At 33.4% G+C, this 21,710-nt stretch overlaps 1 protein-coding gene across 1 annotated transcript in view; it reads left to right on the forward strand.

Annotated features, from left to right (window-relative positions):
* The window catches only part of CtBP (C-terminal binding protein), a 281,826-nt gene that overhangs the window by 400 nt on the left and 259,716 nt on the right, over positions 1-21,710 (forward strand). The gene's annotated exons all lie outside the window — the stretch shown is intronic.

A 21,710-nucleotide genomic window follows, 5' to 3' on the forward strand; every position in this document is an offset into this window, starting at 1 on the left:
ATGTATTCATGCACAACCGATTCAACTGCTGTTTGATTCGGACAGTATTTAGTAAATATAATCATAACCACTAATTTTGCAATTAATTATTTTCACCCAAAAAAAAGTTGTGTTTACAATACGAATGTTACTTATACATTCCTGATTCATTTTCCGATACTAATCATTTGATCGAAATAATTCTTTATCACAATTAGTCAGCGTGATGATCTTAATGGTTATTTCCTGAAATTAGGTTCTCTTCTTTTTTTTTTTTTTCCAGTCTATTATATCTTGCATTAAAGACAAATGACTTGACTTTTTGTGCATTATAAGTAATAATTTGGCAAACTACGGAAATTGGTAGTAAATTATATTAAGCAAACACTTCTTCAATGAAAGCTGGTAGGCGTTCACCTCTTTGAACTCTTAAAGATTAAGCTGCCGTCAAACTTTCTTTGACATCTGAATTCACTTTGGTTATTAGTATTGTTTGTTTATACTGTATTTTGGATAATTGGCATTTTTAAAAGAAAATATAATTGAAATTTGCCCCTGATAACCGGAACTTCTCTCCAGTTTTCACATTAAATTTGTTTTTACAGATTATATTGTCAGTTTTTGACTCTTGAATTTTATAACTTTTAATTTTTGGAGAAAAAATGCAAATAGCTCATGATGTATGGGTGTTACCCATTTTTCACCCTCATAATAAGTTCAGTGCCTTGGATTTTATTATTTAGAACATGTAAAGGTTTCTAGGAAGCCATGGAGCACATGTCATATTTTGCAAACAAACCTTATGTCAAAAACTCTAAAAGATATGGCATTTCTTATTCGGGGAAATAATTAGTTAATGGAACTCTGCTCCATTAATATTCAATGATAATTAGAAACATCCGTACATTATAAAGTTATTTAAAGCATAATTATTGCAATCATTACAATGTTACTTTTTTCGTTTTATCTTATTCCGTTCAAAAATTATCTGCAGAAATTGAAGTCCACTGTCAACACCCTTCTTCTGGCTTCCCATTCATGGTATGTGGGTGCATAGGTTTCAGCAACTTTTCATTTTTGAGATAAATATTTTTTTAACTGCAACTTAGTGAAATTCAAAAGTCACTTGAAAGTATGATGAATGCAAATTCAAACTTTGCAATTGCATTTTTTTTTTTTTCTGAAAAAATCACAACATAAAGCAACTACAATTTCCCACATGGAAAATGATTGCCTAAATAAATTAAACATACATAATTGATTATGCTGTGTAATTTGAAAACATTTTTGAAAGTTAAAATGTACCATCATCATCTGATTAACTGCACAACATAGGTGTAATTTTAATATATATTTTCAAGCTTAAAAAAATTCTTATTATTAAGCTATTACTAGAAAGCTAAATAATTATTAGTGCTTAATAATGTATAATCAGCCCTGAAATTGCAACCAGATTAATAAAGTTGAGCAAATTGGATTCTGTTTTGGCTTACTTCTAGGTATTGGTATTATTATTATTTTTTTTTTTTGATGGCACATTTATTAGTTCATATGATAAAATGAAGGAATGGATTTTACTTGTTGCATCATTTTCAGGCAACCTTGTGAATGTAATTGGACTTAGTGCAAAACGGATTTTTTTTTAATTTCAGTAAGAAACTAATGGCTAATAATAATGAAATTAATACTAGTTTAATATATTAATAGTTATAAAAGAATAATATTATTCAAACAATTGAAGAATTTATGATATTTTAAAATAATTGCCACTTACAAGCTGACTTTGCTTGTTGCCCTTTATTAAAAGAAAACAGAGCACTAAAATATTTTCTTAAAACTGCAGAACTGTTTAATAAATTTTCTGCTTACAAATTTAAATCCTGCAATAGTAATTATGGCAGATTGATCATACTTTATTTTCACTCAATGTTAGATTACAGGATAAGGATTTTAATTTTAAAGTTGTATATTTTTATGTATAAAACAGTTTAAAAATTTTTCAGAAATTTACAATAAATGTTATTTAAATTAGACTAAAAGTTTAGGATACCAACAAAAATTATTATTAACCCCCTTGCCTTTTTGTAACATCTCATGAATTGGCTATTCAGGTTATAGTGTGCAGTTTCTTATTGTGCTTTAGTTCACAATGTTTTATTGTGCATTATGTCTGTTCTAGTATGTTTGTGGGTTGGTTTGTATGCCATGTAAGCTGCAAAACCCAGTAACTCACAGTGAGGCACCCAGGATTCCTCCATTCTCTGATAGGATTCAAATCCAAATGAGTAATGAAACTGCTATACTCTCATTGAGGATGTGTACAACTGAACTCATTTCATATCTGTGAAGGAGAAAATCTAATTGCTAGTTAATTCAGTAAAGGTTTTGTTGAGGCACCTGCTTCATTGTAACTGACAGGTTGCACCTGTCAGATTTGTGTGCTTGCAGTGACATGGGAACTGCTAATATTGCATCACTAAATATGAGACTCATATCCAATACTAAAAAAAATGTGAAATCTTCGAAACATTATTATACAGCTAGTCAACTTAAATCAAATTCTCATTATGTATTGTTTTCCTACAAACACATTAACAAAATCATGTATTGGATTGGGTGATATTATTTCTGAAGTCTTCATGTTTCTTGTACAAAATTAAGTCTCTGATTTTATTTCATCTTTTTTAGGGCACAAGGGTTTTTGCTGATAATACCAGACTTGTCAATTATCTTTAACAAGTGTTTGAAAGCAGAATCTCTACTGCATCTTTGATTTTATATTTGATTAGACAAAAAGTTAACAAATACAAAAGAATTTAATATAATTATTACACTAATTAAGCATACAAAAAAATGCTAAGCCAATTATAAAATAACATTTGTATTCAGCAAAGCTAATGCATTCTGTTTCACAACTAAAGCTGTAATCATTATAAACAAATTCCACTATATGTACTTGACACACATAATCAATTTTTTTTTTTTTTTTTATCCCTATGCACATTCAATAGCAAAAATGTGACACCCCCCCCCCCCCCAATGTGCAGAATGAATACTTTGAATCTTTTTCAGGCAGTTTTGGAACTGGACTAAACCACAAAAAATATACTCTTAGTGTAGAAATCCTTAACAACAATGTACTTCAGAAAGGCTTATTAAATCATTAATAATTCATTTATTTGATATGCAGAATATATAAATTTAAAGAACTGTTACAACATTTAATTTATATTTTCTTTCTAATTTTTTTATTGCTTGTTTTAGCACATAAAAACTAGAATTAATCAGTAATATGGGGTAAGTTTTTAGGTTATCATAACCTGATTAAGTTAGACTTATTTATGAACACAATACACTATTGTGTGCTTCAAAGGATGCAAGCCCTAAAAGAATTCGGTGTGATAATGGGCTCAATAAGTTATTGTTGATGAACAAAGTACATTTACTACATTTGTAAACTTCATTTTAAAAATTACCTCATTTTTATGAATAGTATTATGTAAAATGTAAGTTTTTTAGAACTAAAATTGGTATTAGAAGTTATTTATTCCAAGTTAGTCCTTAAAATGCAAAAATTCGTATAATACTTTAAGTTGCAATGTGTTACTGGAGAGTATTTTATTAGGAAATTGGGGGGAAAAATCAAAAGTTGATGCTAAATAATCTATGCTTCTGAAGAAGTCAGAAGAAATATGGAAATACTGTAATCATTAACAAACCTTTGTTATAGTACACAGATGGCACAAATTTCTTTAACCAAGTAAAATAACGATAAATTGTACAAGGTACTGAACTTTGTGATCAAAAGGAAAATCATTGGAAATTTTAATGCTTATATAAATCATTAAAGAACAACGAAATAAGATTAGTTGTGATGATTGCCTTATTCAATGCAGGGTAATAAGGATCAATGTAACATTTTGTTACTTTGATTTATTATCCTGCTGTGTTTCTTACTATTGCTTCAATCTTTATTACCAAGGTTGCCATCTCTTTTTCCTACTTTTGCAAATGCAGGCATTTGAAATGCACCATATTACAATTTACATTTTAAACATGTGTAACAGTTTAATATTATTTAGTCTGTCCCAATAGTGGCTGCTGGTGATTTCACCTTGTAATGGCAAAGGAAAAAAATATACATTTTTTTTTGCATTTAGAATATTTCTTTTCCACAATTTTGAATCAGATACTGATCTGCATAATCATTTAATGTCAAATTTATAACTGTATAACAGTAACAATTTTTTTTTTCTTTCATTTTAATAAATTATCTTATTCATTATGAATAAACACTAACAAAAGCACATTTATACTAAGAAACCAGAGCCAGTATTTCTCTGGCATATTCACTCATTCTATAGGCCCATAGAGAATAGTTCCCAAGTGTTGTCTGTGCATGGATTGTTTTCTCTACATATAAACTTTGAGAACGGTGTATCACTTTGCTTTGTTCTGTTTACTTATGAATGTGAGTACATTATATAAAATTTATAGTGTTGGTTACAAATACAAAAAATAAATATAAATCAGTAAGGAATACAATCGTATTTACTTTTATTTTTTCAGTGTTATTGTTGCAGTACCATAGTTCAGTGGCATTTTATAACTAGCTACTACTGGGCTGTCTGAAAATACAATTTATATTAAAACTATGAATTCAGTGATTATTTAAAAATGAGTTTATAAAACCAAGATGTAACTTTCATCTTTAACTAAACAAATTTTGTGCAACATTATTTTTTTATATTCTAACATATGAAATTATTATTTTTCATATGGAAATTGTAACGACCTGTTTTAAACCCTCTAAATATATATTAACATAAAACATATTTTAAAAGATTTTATATTATTATCATAGCACAAATGTCATTTAGTTCAGCATAAAATCAGTTGCCAGTCTTACAATATGTCATGTTCTAAGGCCAGTACACTGAAACCTTGTTCCCTTAGCACCAAAAAAATCCACATATAAAGCATAGAAAATTTACTAGTGGCTGTTTATTTATTTATTTATTTATTTTTTTGAACATATAAAGTTAAAAGTAACACAGTGCACGAAAACTTCAACACAGAATTTGATGGAAATGATGTAAAATATATTGCCAGCATTTTTGATGGACTCAAAAGCAGTTTTTTTTTCTTCCTCCCTCTCAGAGAAAGTTGTTTATGATATATCATAAATAATTCAAGGTTTTTGATCAGTCATATGAGTTGTTCACCAAATAAATGCCTCTTGCTGAAAATACTTAAGAAACAAATAGTGATGAGCTACTTTAGATGGCTTTTCAGAAAAGACTTGCTTTAAATAAATGCAAATGTAAAATGTCAGAGGGAAAAAATGTGTATCTGTAAGACACTTAAAACTATTATAATAAAACTGGGTTCAAACTTTTAGAGATGTTCCAAAGGTGAGTACTTGAACTGTCTAGAGAACCAGTCAATTACATTCCACTTAATAAGATTTGAATAGTAAATGGTTCATCATCATTATGCAGAGCTTTATGAATGCAATTTGTTTATATTATTAAAAATTACTCATATTTTTAAATTAACCATTTATATTACATTTTTTAATTGACTTCTATCAGTTGTGTTTTCTCTGCACATGGGGGGGGGGAACAACTTCAAGATGACCATTTATGGGATGTATTAAATTTGTTTACTTTTTGTAGAATGTCTCAGTAGACTGGCAGAATTGCAGTATCAATTTCACAAAATTTAATTCAGAAATCATTTTGGGATTTTTTGACTGCTGTGGTTTCTTGTTCAGTGTTGTTGTAGTAGTGGCATGTGATGCAAGAAAGCAAGTGTATGACTTGCTTTCTTGGAATATGCGGTGGTCATTCCCTGACCTTTCCGCATCCTCCATATTTGGTGATCACGGGCTCGAACCCCGGTCTAATCAAGAAGCGTGTGCTACGCACTGCTGCTCCTGCCCACCCAACTACGGAGGTGCCTTCAACGTTGTGTGGATTGTGTGCGTTATTTTGGTAGATGTTATTTAACCTTTCAGTGAGTGCGTTGATGTATAGCAACTACCCAAAACCAAAAAAATCTGTGCGAATTTTCAAAAAATTCACACAATTTCATGCTGCCATTTATCATGGAACACCCGATTAGTGAAGTCAGTGTGTCTGGAGCCATGATTTTTTTCTTTTCTTTTTTTTAATTATAATGTGCCTGCTAGGAGGTGAATGTTAACACATCTTATAATACCAGAGGCTTTGTTTTGCTAACAGGCCAGTGCATTTGTCAGTTATATTATTTCTCACAGTGTTTGCTGGTCGGAGGATATTAACAGTGTGTTTAGTTTTAGACTTATATTACCCTTATTGCATATATCTTCTTTGGTGTGAGGGTAGTTGTCAGCAGTATTATTTCCATGCTCTTAATTTTTTCAGAGTTTAAATATGATAACCAATTTCGGACATTATTTGCCCACCCCTGAAGCAACTCTGTGGACCCCCGGGGGTCAACGGACCACAGCTTGAGAAATTTTGTAATAGACTACTCTACCATCTTGTGTTATTAGCATTAGTAGAGGCATATGATGGAAGAAAGCAAGCTTATACAGCATCGGCCAAAAAAAAAAAAAAAAAAGCCTTCCCATTTCACATATCCGTTTGCTCCAAAACTTTGTCTAGTTCTTCCTTGAATTTATTTAAGCTATCACCATCCACAGTGATAGATGGAAGTTTGTTCCAGCAATCAACTACCTGCTGGCTAAAGGCAAATTTCCACACATCTATTCTATAACTCTTTCCTCAATTTGAATTTTTATGCCCCTCAGGTTTGTAATCTGATCAAGAGGAAGAATGCCATCAGCATTGAGCCTGCTCAAACCATTAAGGCCTTATACACCTCAATCAGATCACCTAGTCTTCAGACACTGCAATTTGCAGAACTTATTACTTGACTAGTGTGTTTAATTTCCTTTGTTTACCTAATAGTATTAGCATTACTGCATATTAATTTATGGTCTGGGCAAATTAATGCTAAAGGATACCATCATATCTGTATACTATCATAAAAACAATTGCAATGAATTTATAAACCCACAGAGAGAAACAAATAGAGACAGTTGTTGCTCTGTACTGATTAAGCAAATGCATTTACAGGAGATCCTCATTATCCGGGGATAATTGGTTCCAGAAAATTCCACTTAAATGGGGACCAATTTTTGTAATGTTTATTGTTTAAATAAAACTAAATGCAACAAGGCATAATATTTTAAGAGTGTAAGATTCTATATAATATCAGTGTAGATACACCATAGACAACTCTTAAATAAAAACTATGAAAGTAGTCTGAAAAGCATCATTTCATCTATATCTCATATTGTGCTTATTCTTCACAGCAAGTTGCCCATGTATTGCACTACTTCGAATAATTAATGCTTCACTAATAGAGAAGACTATTGTTACTTATTCTCGGTGGGCGCCGCCACCCAAACAACACCGTTTCAAAGCTACTTGGCTTTTCATCGGTGGGTGGTCAGCTACCCTGGTATCGAAAGTGAAGCGTTTCTTATTCAAGGTAGTGCAATACATGGGCAACTCATTGTGAAGGATGAGTAGATATGGTGTATCTACACTGATATTATATATTAATGTCTATTTTGTAGTAAAAAATGGATGAAGGAACTGAAAATTGAGAACATTATTTTATTAGACATTTTTTATTATATGTTTCACAATGTTAGGTTAAGTAAAGTTTATTGAAGTTACACTATTTTTCAGTTGTACGAATAAAGAATGAATCCAGAGTCGTTCATGTTGGCATGTTGTTTTTTTTTTTTTTTTTTTTTGTTGTTGTTGTATTTTTTCAGATAAAATTGTGTCGTGGCATTTAGTTGTCTTTAACTTTGTGCTTAACATTTGTCGCACGATCATGAAAATGATCATTATCACAAAAAAAATAAATAAATAAAAATTGGTCAATTTTCTCAAAGGGAAAAGGCTTTAATTTTCAAATCCTCTTAACTGCAGAGACTCGGATACTGGGGACCCCCAGTATTTATTATTATTATTATTTTTTTTTTTCCTTTGCTTGCTCATTTATTCTACTGAATAGCTAATTTCAGTGGATCAGGTGAACATACAATTTTGGGGAGGTTTGATTACAAAGGAAAAAAATAAAGGTTACATTTTGGTGTTAATTGTAGTTTATTTAATCAGCAAAATCTGTTACTAGTGATTAGTTTCCTCCTGAGTTTTTCTTTTTATTTTTTATTTTTTCTTTACTGCCAAAAAAGGGCAATATAAAAATTGAAGCATCAGATTTGACTGAGTATATTAAATAATGCCTAAAAATTGTTTATTTGCACTATGGTACTGAATAAATTTCTTATGATATGCCTTCTCAGACCTGGAATGCACAGGAGTTATTATTCCATTATATACTTTCATAATTAAAAATTAATTAGGGATGGAGAAATATACAGGCAAACTTGTAACATAAACACTTTTCATTGTGTTTATATCTAATAATTTTTAAAATTAAAACAAGATTACATTTAGTTGCCCACTCTCTTACCACACACCATTTACCTTTTAAAAATATTAAAATACCTAGGGTAACTAGAGCTAATTATATAATTTGGTTTAGACTCATAAACTTGATTTCTTGGCAAGACCTATTGAATGATATACCTTTTGTAAATGCAAAACTCAATTTAAGATGGTAGACACACATGTAAGAATATCTTTGATAATGTATAATAAATTGCTTCCATCCTTTTCACTAACAGCATGAACTCAACTCTTTTGGCTGTGCCAGAGTATGAACAGAAAATTAATTTGTATATTAAATGCGGGCAGAAGTTGTAATTAGACTCTTAAGGCTGGAAGAGCAGTGTGAGCTTGTGCAATTTCATACAATTATTTTTTTAAATAATGCCATAAGTGTATACACTTCCTGTTTAGTATGTAAGGAATGCCTGCCTTGAAATTAGACAAGTTATTGTCAGAATTTTGAATCAGAATTGTTCTGTTGCCTTTGGCATTTTTAAAAGCATCTAGTGTAAACACTTTTTCCTAACCAGTGGTAAACAAGATTTAAAAAAACTTTGTTACAAACAACATTCTTGTTATCCTAAAAAAAAATCCTGACTACCTTACTTCCAATTTGTGGTCATTGATGTAAAGTGACCACAAATGAAGTTGAAACCGAAGTGCCACAAAAATTGACACTGGTACATGTAATATCACAATTTATTAATATATATATATATATATATTTTTTTTTTTTTTTTTTTTTGTTGTTGCAATGAGTACACGCATCCTGTGTCCATTGATATATGGCTGCCTACCTGATAATAAGCTGGACCTCCTTGGGTATAGATATCCAGTACTTGAAGCCTGAGCTGTCTTTTGTTATGGGCTTATAGAATTTTACAACAAATGACAGTATTTTCCCATGTTTGCTAAGTTCTCTGTGCCTAGGGGGCTTAAAAGTAGATATTGCAGTTGATAGTTAACTGGGCTAACAGTGCTCTGAACAGTAGGTGTTTTGAAGGACCACTTAGCTGGAATGGAAAATATCAATTTTATGTTTTCGAAGATCTTAATATAATATTTTTTATAAAAAATAAAAAAAAATATATATATATATATATATATATGCTTCTTTTCCAGATTGCTTTGACCCCCACCCTCAAGATGAAATCATTCAGTACTTTGGGCAGACAAAAGTTTAAATGTCTGTTATGGTTATTAGAAATAATAATAATACTTCATTGAAAGTGTTTTAAAAAATGTATACACATTAACACAGTATAGAGCTCTTTGCACAGATGAAGTTAAATATTAATTGCAAAAAAAAAAAAGTCCTAAGCCCTTTGTGGGTAGTAAGTAGATATGATTACAATATAACTTCGGAAAGGGCTTGTTTGAATATTGTCAGTGATGTGTCAAACATTTATGGGCTTTTTTCTCAAGATGGCTGAATTAGTTGAGCTCAGGCAAGGGTTGCTTTTTCTTTTTTGTCCTGTATGCCGACTAAAGAATACAAGTAATTGCAAAAATAATATACTGACACCACATAGCCTTAGTTGCTTTGCTCCAAAAATAAAAAAAATGCTGTTTGAAACCATTCTATAAATATCGAGATCAGAGACTAGGTTTGGTTTGTTTGTTTTTTTAGGAGCATTAGCAACTAAGGCCATATTGCTCCGAGGATATGCAGTGGTCATTCCCTGACCTTTCCGCATCCTCTGTATTTGGTGGTCACGGGCTCGAACCCTGGTCTAATCAAGAAGAGTGTGCTACGCACTGCTTTTGCTCCTGGCTATGGAGGTGCCATCAGAGAATAGATATAGCAATATGTTCTACCATGCTGCTTGCAGAATATTTCACATGTATAAAAATTTTATGCTTAGTGGATTAAGAATATTTTTCTTATGGGCACATTATAAATAAACTAACTGTAAAATGCATATTAAATCTAAATTGTGTGCAAATTAAAAACCTTCATAAATAAACGAAATCGCTAATGTTTGGCAGTACATGCCTTTTGCTAGTACATATACTTAATAGCACAAGTCCATTTTTAAAACCAAAAACCTGTACCTTCATAAAACTGGTAATGGATAGAACCATGGAGTTAAAAGGTTGGAAGCGTCATTGCATATTCATAAGTTTTGTCGTTGAAGTATTGATGCGTCCCTTGTTTCTTGCCATTGTATAAATACTTAAAATATAGACAGTCCTGCCCTTGCTAAATGCTGCCTGTGTATAGGGCCTTGAGCTATCTGACAGTGTATATTGTTAGGTTTATAATTTTAGCATGCCATGAGCCCTTAGTATCATGCATACTTCTTTTTATGTTATCAGTCTTACTCCTCGTTACAAGAGGAATGGCTGTATTTACCAACACACGCTTCTTGATTAGACCAGGGTTCGAGCCCGTGACCACCAAATATGGAGGACGCAGAAAGGTCAGGGAATGACCAGAGCAATATGGCCTTAGTTTCTAATGCTCCTAAAAACCAAATAACAAACAAACGAGCTGCATTTACCCATGGAAAAATTGTTTCTTTTTTCTCAAGTAATGGCATGCAGCATCCCTGCTGGTTGCTCCAATAAAGCATAAATGAGAAGGCAGTTTCAATTAAACTGCACCAAGGGTCAATCTTTCTTATTTTTAACTTTAGGATATTTGTTGTCTGCACGTTTGTCATATTTGGCCTGAAATTTTCAAATGTGATGTTAAAATCAGGCTAAATATTATTATTTATGGTGCCTCCGTAGCCGGGTGGGCAGAAGCAGCAGTGCGTAGCACACGCTTCTTGATTAGACCGGGGTTCGAGCCCGTGACCACCGAATACAGAGGATGCGGAAAGGTCAGGGAATGACCACTGCATGTCCCCGGAGCAATATGGCCTTAGTTGCTAATGCTCCTTAAAAACCAAATAACAACAAGAACAATTACTATTTAAATTTTGTTTAATCAAACTGCAATTTTCTTAATGGGAAGGTTGTTTCCCATTCTTGATTTAGTCTAAAAATGTCATTAGTGTACTTCTGTAACAAACCTATTTAATTGGAATAAAAAAAATTAATACAAAGGTTGTATGTGATTGTCACTGTTCAGTATGCACATTTAGCTGTACAAAAGCAGTTATGTCACATCCCTCACGTTTATAATCATTGTACTGCATTTGTTTTGTTTTCTTTGAATAAAATCAGTTTGTTTGTTCCAAAATTTGAAATTCAAAACTGAAGAACAGTTCTCCTAATGGGGAAAAAAACACTTGATGGGACAAAATTTAGATATTGTAAATCTAATACTTAGTTCAATTTTTAACATCAAATTCAAAAATTTCAGCCTAAATATGACAAAAAAGCCCTCTGTGATGAATGGCTTAAGCCTAAAAATAAACCCTGGTATCTTTTAATTTAAACACCCTATATTCTATGTCTGTGAATTGTTGGCATGAACAGTCTTCACCATTCCCTTGTTTCTGGTTAGAATCATAAAATAATCCAGTACCCTGAAAGGGAATTGCCATTTGTCAAGATCCTTTCTAATGCAGGCCAGGCTTGCCTCTCATCATATTTGGAATGAACGGACGGGTGAATTGGGAGCTTTTTTTGGCTGATGCTGTATAAGCTTGCTTTCTTGCATCATTTGCCTCTACTAATGCTAATATAACCAGATCCTGCATATAAATAATATTTGCTGTGCTGTTTTTGAAACGGCTAGTTGGTGCATGAGAAGAAAGGTAATTCATGAATTGATTTCTACACACAGGTTTCCTATATATATATGATATATATACTTTTCTAGATCCTGTTGCACCAGCATACTGTAATTAGTGTCCTTAACAATCCTGCCAACCTTCGTATTGTCAAACTTGGACAAGCTTAATGTCCTAGTTTGCAGATGATACGAAGGTTGGCAGTGTTGTTAAGGACACTAATGACAGTACGCTGCTGCAACAGGATCTAAAAAAGTTGAGCAGATGGACTTAGAGGTGGCAAATGAAGTTTAACATTCCCAAATGTAAAGTACTACATATGGGAAGCAGTAACCCCAGAGTGACGTATCAACTCTGTGGTACTATACTGACAGTGGTAGAGAACGAAAAGGACCTGGGGGGTAATTGTGCAGGCAGATATGAAGTTTTCTGAGCAGTGCAGACGTCCTGCAAGAGTAGCTCATGGTGTCTTGTCAATGATATACAGGAATTTTTCTAGCAGGGATAAGGAGGTGATTATCCCCTTGTATAAGGCAATGGTCAGGCCACATTTTGAGTACTGTATACAGGTTTGGAGGCCTCATTTTAAGAAGGATATAGAGCTGTTGGAACGAGTACAGAGAAGGGCAACAAGATTAGTGAATTGAAGAAAGGGTTGCTCTTACAAAGAAAGGCTTGTAATTTTGCAAATTACAGTGTCTGGACACGCACCTGTGAGGTGATCTGATTGAAGTGTATAAAGCCTTAAATGGTTTGAGCATGCTCAATGCTGATGGGGTTCTTCCTCTCACTCAGAATAATCACCTATCAGGTGAATAAATTCAAATTGAGGAAAGATAGATGTGTGGAAGTTTGCCTTTAGCCAGCAGGTAGTTGGTTGGTGAAACAGACTTCCATCCTTTGTTGTGGAAGTTGATAGCCTAAATATATTTAAGGCTGAGCTGGACAGGTATTTGGTATGAACGGAGGGGTGAAATGGGGGGAGTGTTTTTTTTTTTTTTTTTTTTTTTTGGCTGATTCTGCATAAACTTGCTTTCTTGCACTCTACTAACGCTAATGATTATACATATATTTGAACAATGTTTGCACCGATTCCCTGACCATTATTGGCCTTGTGGTCCTCTGTTGAGATGGGGTGTAATGGTCAGTCTATTTTTCTTTTATTATATTGTAAGGGTTTACATCTCTGTTGATGATATTTCACAAAAATTTGGATGTTGTGCCCGTCAGACGGGGCGCCGTTAAAGTTCTATTTAATTGGCATTCGAAATTTAATGGATTGTTTTATTATCTTTACATTTAGATGTTCTAAATTATCTGAGTTTCTGCTGCAATATTTTTACTCTTGTTACCCCTCCCTGTTGGTTTGATCATTAAGTTTAATTTTGACTATTTTTGCTCTTCTGTCTTGCCATGCTGCTGGCATTATTTTTTTAGTTCCTTTTCTAATTTATTATTTTTTATTTATATATATGTGTATGTATATATTAAACAGCGCATTCAATGAATTTGAAATAACCATCTACAAAATAATCAGAGGTCATCCTTCTGACCCCTGTGAATAGTTGCAATTCATATACTGTTTCCAAGTAGATATAGCAAAAGAAGATTACTCATTTTAGGAGAAATAGAAACTCCCGAGAATTACACAACTCCCCCAAAGTGGATTGGGGAGAGCAAGCATCCCTTGCTTGGAGGTCCAGATATAATAGACATGACAACACAATGCAAAGGCCCATTTCCAGCTCTCCACAAGAGCAAATTTCTGAGGGAGCTAACCCCGGATGGTGCAACTTTGACCTCAAGACACATCCAGTTTAGGATATAACAGGCCACCAAACCAAACTGTAGCCATGGCCTTTGCCGGCTCACAGTCCACGGAGGGAATCATGGAGTGAAAATGAAGTCCTTTCTCAGAATTGGTCCACCGTAATTGCCAAATGGTCTCCAACTCATCATTGATTTGCCTCCACTCTGATGAAATGTTCAAGGCAAGACCTGCTTGCATGACCGGATGCCAAACACCTGTCAAGGAACTCTTCTCTTCGGGGCATATCTCAGGGAGATATTACCTGCTAAAACACACAAAGCTTCAGTGGCTGCAGTTTGAAAACAGTGCTGATGTCAAGAAGAACAAAGTGCTGAGTAGAGAAGAATAAATGGGGATGGACTTGAGAGTGTTCTACCACTTTGAATATGCCGGAATGCAGTGAATACTGCCAGAATCTGCTTAGTTCACCTTCAATTACACCACCCATTTGACAGGTGGATAATATTTTAGTAGCCTCTGAGCATATATATGCAGTATGATCAAAAGGTTGAGGGATTGAGCTAATATTTGGGCAATGGTGAAGCTTTACTGGCTATTTGGAATGTTCTCCTTTGAAGTGGTCTTCTTGACAATGTATACACTAATTCTAATACTTTGGTAACTTCAAAGAATTCTAGGCTTCTTTTGGAACTGCTAATAGTTCCTTTGTCTCATTCTGAATATATATATATATATATACACACACTGAGTGATCACTGAATTATGACCACCCCTATGAAAACTGAATGTGACCCGTTGACCACGTGAGGTACGAGCATGCGCATTTAGTCTACCTATGTAGCAATGTAGCATAGATAAGGTGTCAGTGGTTCAGTAGGTAGTAAAATTCCAAGCGTGATGGGTAAAAGGAAGGAAAGATTTATTGGACTTTGATAAAGGACAAGTTGTGGGTGCTTGACGAGCTGGTGCCTCTATTTCCCAAACGGTTGAACTGGTGGGGGTGTTTGAGAGGCGCTGTAGTTAAAGTGTACCAGGACTAGTGTCAAAATGGTCAAACAATGACCAGACGGAAAACTGCAAAGGTTAGTGAAAGGTTGATGTTAGAGGTGAGCGTCGGGTCCGATGACTCATACAGGCACAACACTGTTGAGGAGTTGACCACCCGGAACAATATCTGACCATGCGTCGCACGTATGGACTATACCAGCAGACAACCCCTACGGCATCCTCTCCTAACCAAGGTTCATCGGCATAAAAGACTCACTTGGTGCAAAGAGCATGCAAGTTGGATGTTAGAAGACTGGAAGAAGGTGTGCTGGTTGGATGAGTCACATTATTTACTCCACACCATGGATAGTCATGTATGGATTTGGCATCAACAACATGAGGCTCTTCATCCATCATGCATGGTATCAAAAGTGCAGGACAGTTGTATGGTGTGGGGCATGTTTCACTGGCAGGAACTTGGACCCCTAGTGCATGTGGAACAACGTATCAGTGCTCTCCGTTATTGTCAGCTGCTTGCTGACTGTGTACATCCCGTTGTTTCACTTTTTCCTGAATGGCGATGGTGTCCTCCAAGATGACAATGCACTGAGCCATTGGGCACTTGTTGTGCAGGAATGGTTTCAGGAACACAGTTCTGACTTCCAGCATATCGATTGTCCTTCCCCCCCCCCCGAACTCCCTCGATATCAATCTCATAGAGCACTGGTGGGACAATATGGAAAGGAATATCAGGCATCTGGATACACCAATCACCTGCATTACACACAACTTGGTTGGCCATACATCCCAAACGCTTCCAACACCTTGTTGAATCAATGGCACGTCGGATAGCTGCTGTACTGAGGGCAAAACGAGGACCTATGAAGTATTAGGTAGGTGGTCATAATTCAGTGATCACTCAGTGTATATAAGTATGTTTTTTTTTGAAAATCTGCAACAATTCTAAGGGAATTTAAGTGTAAGAAACAAAAAAAATCATAGTAAGCTAAATCTAGTGTGGTGGACTGGGGGCATCAGTGATGGATTGCATAGCAGCATTTTCACGATACAAGTACCAATTACCTGAAGCCCACTTTTCCGGCCATTTTCTCTAAACAGCATTGTGCAATCACTTTGGAACTGCTTTGTAGTATTCTTGGTTCATTGTTTGACCAGATGGGACAAATTTGTAATGAACAGTGCCCCACGAGCCAAAAACAATGATAGGCATGATCTTTGCCTCTGATTGAGATAGTTGCTTTTTTGGGCCTTGGAGAAGACAGTTTGCCATTGAGAGGGCTGGGCCTTTTTATCCAAGTCAACCATACATCCATGATTCATCACCAGCAGTGAGTGATGGAAGAAACAAGTGGGTCAGCAGCAGCATGTTGAGGAAGATCTCTCTGAGATCATCACTGAGGATGTACAGCACAAATTTGGATCAAGTGCATTGCATTCCCAAATCTTGTGTTAAAAAATTGGTTGACATGTCCCATAAGAAATACCAATTTTGCTTGGCAGATAGTTAAATGCTAATCACACCATGATCACGACAATTGGTTTTAAGTTGAAGTGTGTTCAGTGAAAGGGTCATTTTTGATGGATAAGTAGCCTTTATTAAACTTTTCAAATCTTTGAAAAATGTTTGGGCCACAACATTTCTCTTAAAGCTGCTTTTAACACTTTGTTTCTCTTGTTCTTTTCCCTAATTTGAAAGAAAATCTGATGCAAATTTGCTGCTCAGTAAAATCACTCATTTTAAAATGTGAACACAAAAATACCTATTCAGTGCTGTAAGTAATGGACATAGTTAATATGCAACTCTTTACATTGGTTAAGAAACAGTTATGTATAGTTGTTTTTGGATAATTATTTTATTCCATAAAGTGTATGAGATAAGATGGTTTTTTAATGGTATCATGCCCAACCACATCTGCCTTATAGCAGTCATATGTCACATGAATATTCTGCTATTTGAGTTTCTGTATGCAATTTGCTTTTCTAAGTTGGAAAAGAGTACTCTCCATCTTGATAGCTAACCCATATTTTGTTGGTTGTCACAGGGTCTTTTGGGTCATGATTCCTGATGCTCAAGGCCTTTTCTCTAATATTTGAAATTTTATTTTTTCTTATTTAGTTGTATTTTATGTGGTATAAGATAGTTATCTCATACACCCTCTGCCAGTACACCATGTCCTACACATGATTATGGTTTTGAGATTTTAAATGTTTCTGACTATGAACCATGAGCATATATTTAATTCCCTTGCACTTCTTTTCTAACATTTTAGTGTTTCACCACAATGCTGGTTATTGCATTACTTTTGATTTCTGAGTTTTCTTACAACAGATTTTGTTACCAAAAGTTCAGTCTTGAAAACAGATGTATTCTTAGCCTTGCTTACTTTTTCTGGAATATGCAGTGTGTCACTTTGTTTCTGCAAGGTCCTTCAACATAAGCTTAATAGTATAACTGCATTTCATTTCTATGATGGCTCTTCCTAAATTTTGCTATACAGTATTAAAACCCATGGAACGTTGATTTTGAATTAAAGTGACTGCAATCTATCATGTTCAAGAATCCAGTAGCATTGCATTATTCTATAGCTCAGGGTGCCTATTACTGAAAATATGTGAAGCATGACCTGTTTATAATTTACAAGTGTAATCAGCAAATTAAACTTATAAATTTCCATTTCCAGCAGGGTGTTTTTTTTTTTTTTTTTTTGTTCCTACACATTTTTCACAAAATTAACTATTTGTTTCTGCAAAATGAATCGTGTGTCATTTTTTTCAGCATTTTCTTGTAACCCTAATTATAGTTATTTCGAGTTGCTTTCCCTTTATAGAATACTGTAATGTAAAAACTTTAACTATTTGCATCGATTCATTAGACACATCAGTTGCTCTAACATATGTAATATAGGGTAAATGATCATGATTCTATGAAGCCATTGATCTCCATACCTTTTTGTAAGTCAAATACACTCTCATGTATATATATATATATATATTGCCATTCTGATTTTTGGAAGGTGGTGGAGAGCAAAAGAAACTTGGTAAACATTATTTTGCATTTTTAGTAATGAGGTCGCATTTAATTTTAAGTTTATAATATCACACCTTTCTCTTTTGTTTGATTATTTGTAAAAAAAAAGATGTGATTAATATTGTGTAATCATAAGTTTAATATAACTAGAAACTGTCTCTCTCTCAAAATGAGAAATTTGGAAATGAAATAGAAGTATTCAAAGGATAAATGGTATTTAGCCCAAAAGCAGATGTTATAGGAAATATTAAAAATTAAAGAACAGTGGCTTCGAACTAATTGTTTAGTCATGCCTATAATAATGCCGAAAAAAATTCCTTAAAACACTAGTGTGGTATGATTTGTGGCATTATCCTTAGAATAAGTCAGTGGGTTGTTGATTGTTGGAAAAATTTCCATCTGTTGTGAAAGTGGGTAGTTTAAATGTGTTCAAGAAAGAACTAGACAAATTATTGGAGGGGATGGACAGATGATGTGGGAAGTGTGGGTTTTTTTTTTTTTTTTTGCTGATGCTTTATAAGCTTGCATCAGCAAAATATGTCACTATTAATACCAAGTTCAAGCTCATTTACAAGATAAATTATCCCTTTCATATCTTTAAATCGCTGACTTCCCAGAGTAACATATGTATTAATCTGATCTTGGTTGACAAGATAAGGAGTTAATGTTATATTACTAAATGCATAACACATTTTAAGTGGAATTTCATAACAGAAAAGATTAAGAGCAGAGCTGTATTTATAATTTTGTCACTTTTGAGTGTATCAATCACAAGATTTGCTAAGTCTGCTCATTGGCTGAATTGGGGAATGCTGGATTTCATATATTTTCCATCCATACTATCATATAAAGTTAATACTTGAAGCACATCTTCCTGAGGTTTTTTTTTTTTTTTTTTTTTCCCCTATGCCTACTTGAAACACTATCATATTTATATTATAATTCATGCTTTGATAATATCTCCTGTGTCAGACATTTTTCTTGTTATAAACAATAATAACCTAGAATTGTGTAGTTTATACTTGTTTTACTACTGACACTTCTCAGCCATTGAAAGGTTGCAGTTTCAAATCCAGCCATAGCATTATTTGTAAGATGTGGTGCCAACTTTTCTTTAGAGCTCTGTAAGAGCTATCTTTTAAAAATGGGAGAAAATGTATTTTGTGCATGTTAAAGTATGTTTTAACAAAATAAAAAATTGCACTGCATTCTTATCATCCCATTCTCTGGCTATCTATTTCACCTTTGTACATTTATAAACTTTGGTCTGTATGTATTTGTTCACCTCTCCATCTTAGCCAAAGTTTGATATTTCTTACAGGGCCCCCTATGATTGTGCACCAGTTTTAATTTATCATGTACTATAGAAAATGCTATTATAAGTTGCATAATTATTACATAAACAGTTTTTTACTGGCCCTTAATGTTAATGTTATTATCTTAATGTTATTATTGTAAATAATAATACATTAAGCCTGCATAATGATTTATAACATACCTGATTTATTTATGAGAGACAATTCTGGAGTGCCTATGAGAGTGGATTTGATCTAGAAGGAGGTTGCCATAAACCAGAAAAGAATCATTGATCACACTAAATACCTTTTTTTATTTTTTCTTACATTTCCTCACTGAGAGATCCAATTACAATAATATAAGAATGTTATGGAAGTCCATAGCTAATATAATATTGAACAGCTGATGAAACTCTTTGCATGTTACCATACATAAAAATTTAACCTCAGGGGCTCACATGTGGTGAGTATGGGCTTGGCAACCCCAGAGTCCTGAGCTGGATATCATCATTCTTCTCTTCCTTGGTGATTCCCTTCTACTTCTCTCTCTCAGGGTAACTCAATTTTTTTTTTTTTTTTTTGACTGGTGCAGCAAAAGCCTCAGGCTTCCTTGCACCATATGGCTAATGATAATAATAATATATTTTAATTTATACTTTATATATCTAAAATTTTTTAATGTAATTTAGTCTTTAACAGAAAATTAGATTAATGTATTTTACTGTACTTACTGATATGAATGTCGGAAGAGTTCAGTATTATATTGAAGGTAGAATATGTTCAACTGACTGCAATAAACTATTAAATATTTTCCAAGATTTCAAAATATATAAATTTTAGAATTTATAGTTTTTGAAACTCAAACTCGCCTTTATAATCCCTGAAGGTCAAATAACTTTCTGCCTATACATTTTCTGCAAATTGTGTTGTAAGCTGGGGAACATGTATGTTTTAATATTTTTAGCAATTTACTACAATTACATAGTAATTGTAGTAAATATTTTGCTTCAGTGCTCTTCTTAATGGCTTTATATTTTTCAAAAAAGTTTAAAAATCAAATTTGATTTTGTCTTAATCATAATTGGATATCAGTGTCTGTTTTTGATTCTTCCCGCACACAAAAATGAATTTAAAAAATATCATTTCCAGTCTCAATAAAGTATACAGTCATCTTTGTGACATTGATATTACTTTGATTTTCCCTCTTATATGGCATATATTTTAATGTTAGTTATTGATAACTTACAATAGCCAATTTCTATCATTTTTAACTTACCATTTTTTCAATAGGATATTAGTGATTTCCCCCCCCTAATTTACACTATTACTCTTTGCTTTAGTAGGTAGTGTGGTACCATTTTACATAAGTGTCATATAGAAATTGTATTGGAGCTATATTATTTCTGTCAGTTGGTGCTTGTGAGTTAGCCATTTGTTCTGTTTTAAATTTGCAATCCTGCATGAACAACATGGGGATGTGTGTGTGTAGATGTTTACCTATTAGGAACACCCACTAATGTGGCAAGTACTGTAACTTCCTGTGGCATAATAATTAGATCTTTATTGAAATTCCTTTGTATTGGAACACTGTAGTGGAGTTTCCACTCCATGAACATTGATTCGTATAAATTTAGCTTCTATTTTCCAGGAGGGAGGGGATTCTCTTCCATAGACTGTTTCACTAAGCCCATTTCTGTCATGCTAACTTACAATTTATTCAGTATAATTAGTGACTTTTTTTTTTTTTTTTTTTTTCCCTTGTCCATCTTTTAACTTTGGTAGATAGTGTGGTACCATGTTTTTATAAATACTGGAGTGTGAGTTGTTTGTTACTTCCCAATAATCAAAACTTCATGCCTGAGTTCCTTTTTCAAGAGCCTTGGTAGCATGATTGGTAATGCATACTTGTCAAGCAAAAAAGCCTAAGGCTCAAATTCTGTTTGTAACTAATTTTTTTAAGCAAGTACTGCAATAATCAGCATTAGGTAGAGCTGTTAAGGTTTTTCCACCAAGAAATATTGGTTTAATGCTCTGTAAAGTAGACAGGAGATGCATCTAAGATAAGAGGGTCTCAAACTTCTGCAATTGCCACTCCTCATAAATAAAACTGATTTCATTTGAACAATAGGCTGAGAAAGAAAGAAAATATACCACTTACTTTTGACAATTAAATTTTAATCTATACATAAAAAAAAAAAAAAAACTGATAGAATCTTACAACTTTACAAAATAAAACTGTTGCATTGAGGGGAAAAAAAAACAATCACTTTTAAAATCTGGGGAAAATTATTAAATATTGTCCCCCAAACTTATTTGTGATCCACAGTTTGAGAACCATCTTTTTACAAAACATTTGGAATCAGATATTCTTCAATATGTCTGCTAAATATTTGAGTCATTGTTTTCATTTGGCTAGGTTTTTTG

This window comes from Mastigoproctus giganteus, chromosome 4, assembly GCF_048544385.1.
Source record: "Mastigoproctus giganteus isolate SK-2022 chromosome 4, ASM4854438v1, whole genome shotgun sequence".
NCBI lineage: Eukaryota > Metazoa > Arthropoda > Arachnida > Uropygi > Thelyphonidae > Mastigoproctus > Mastigoproctus giganteus.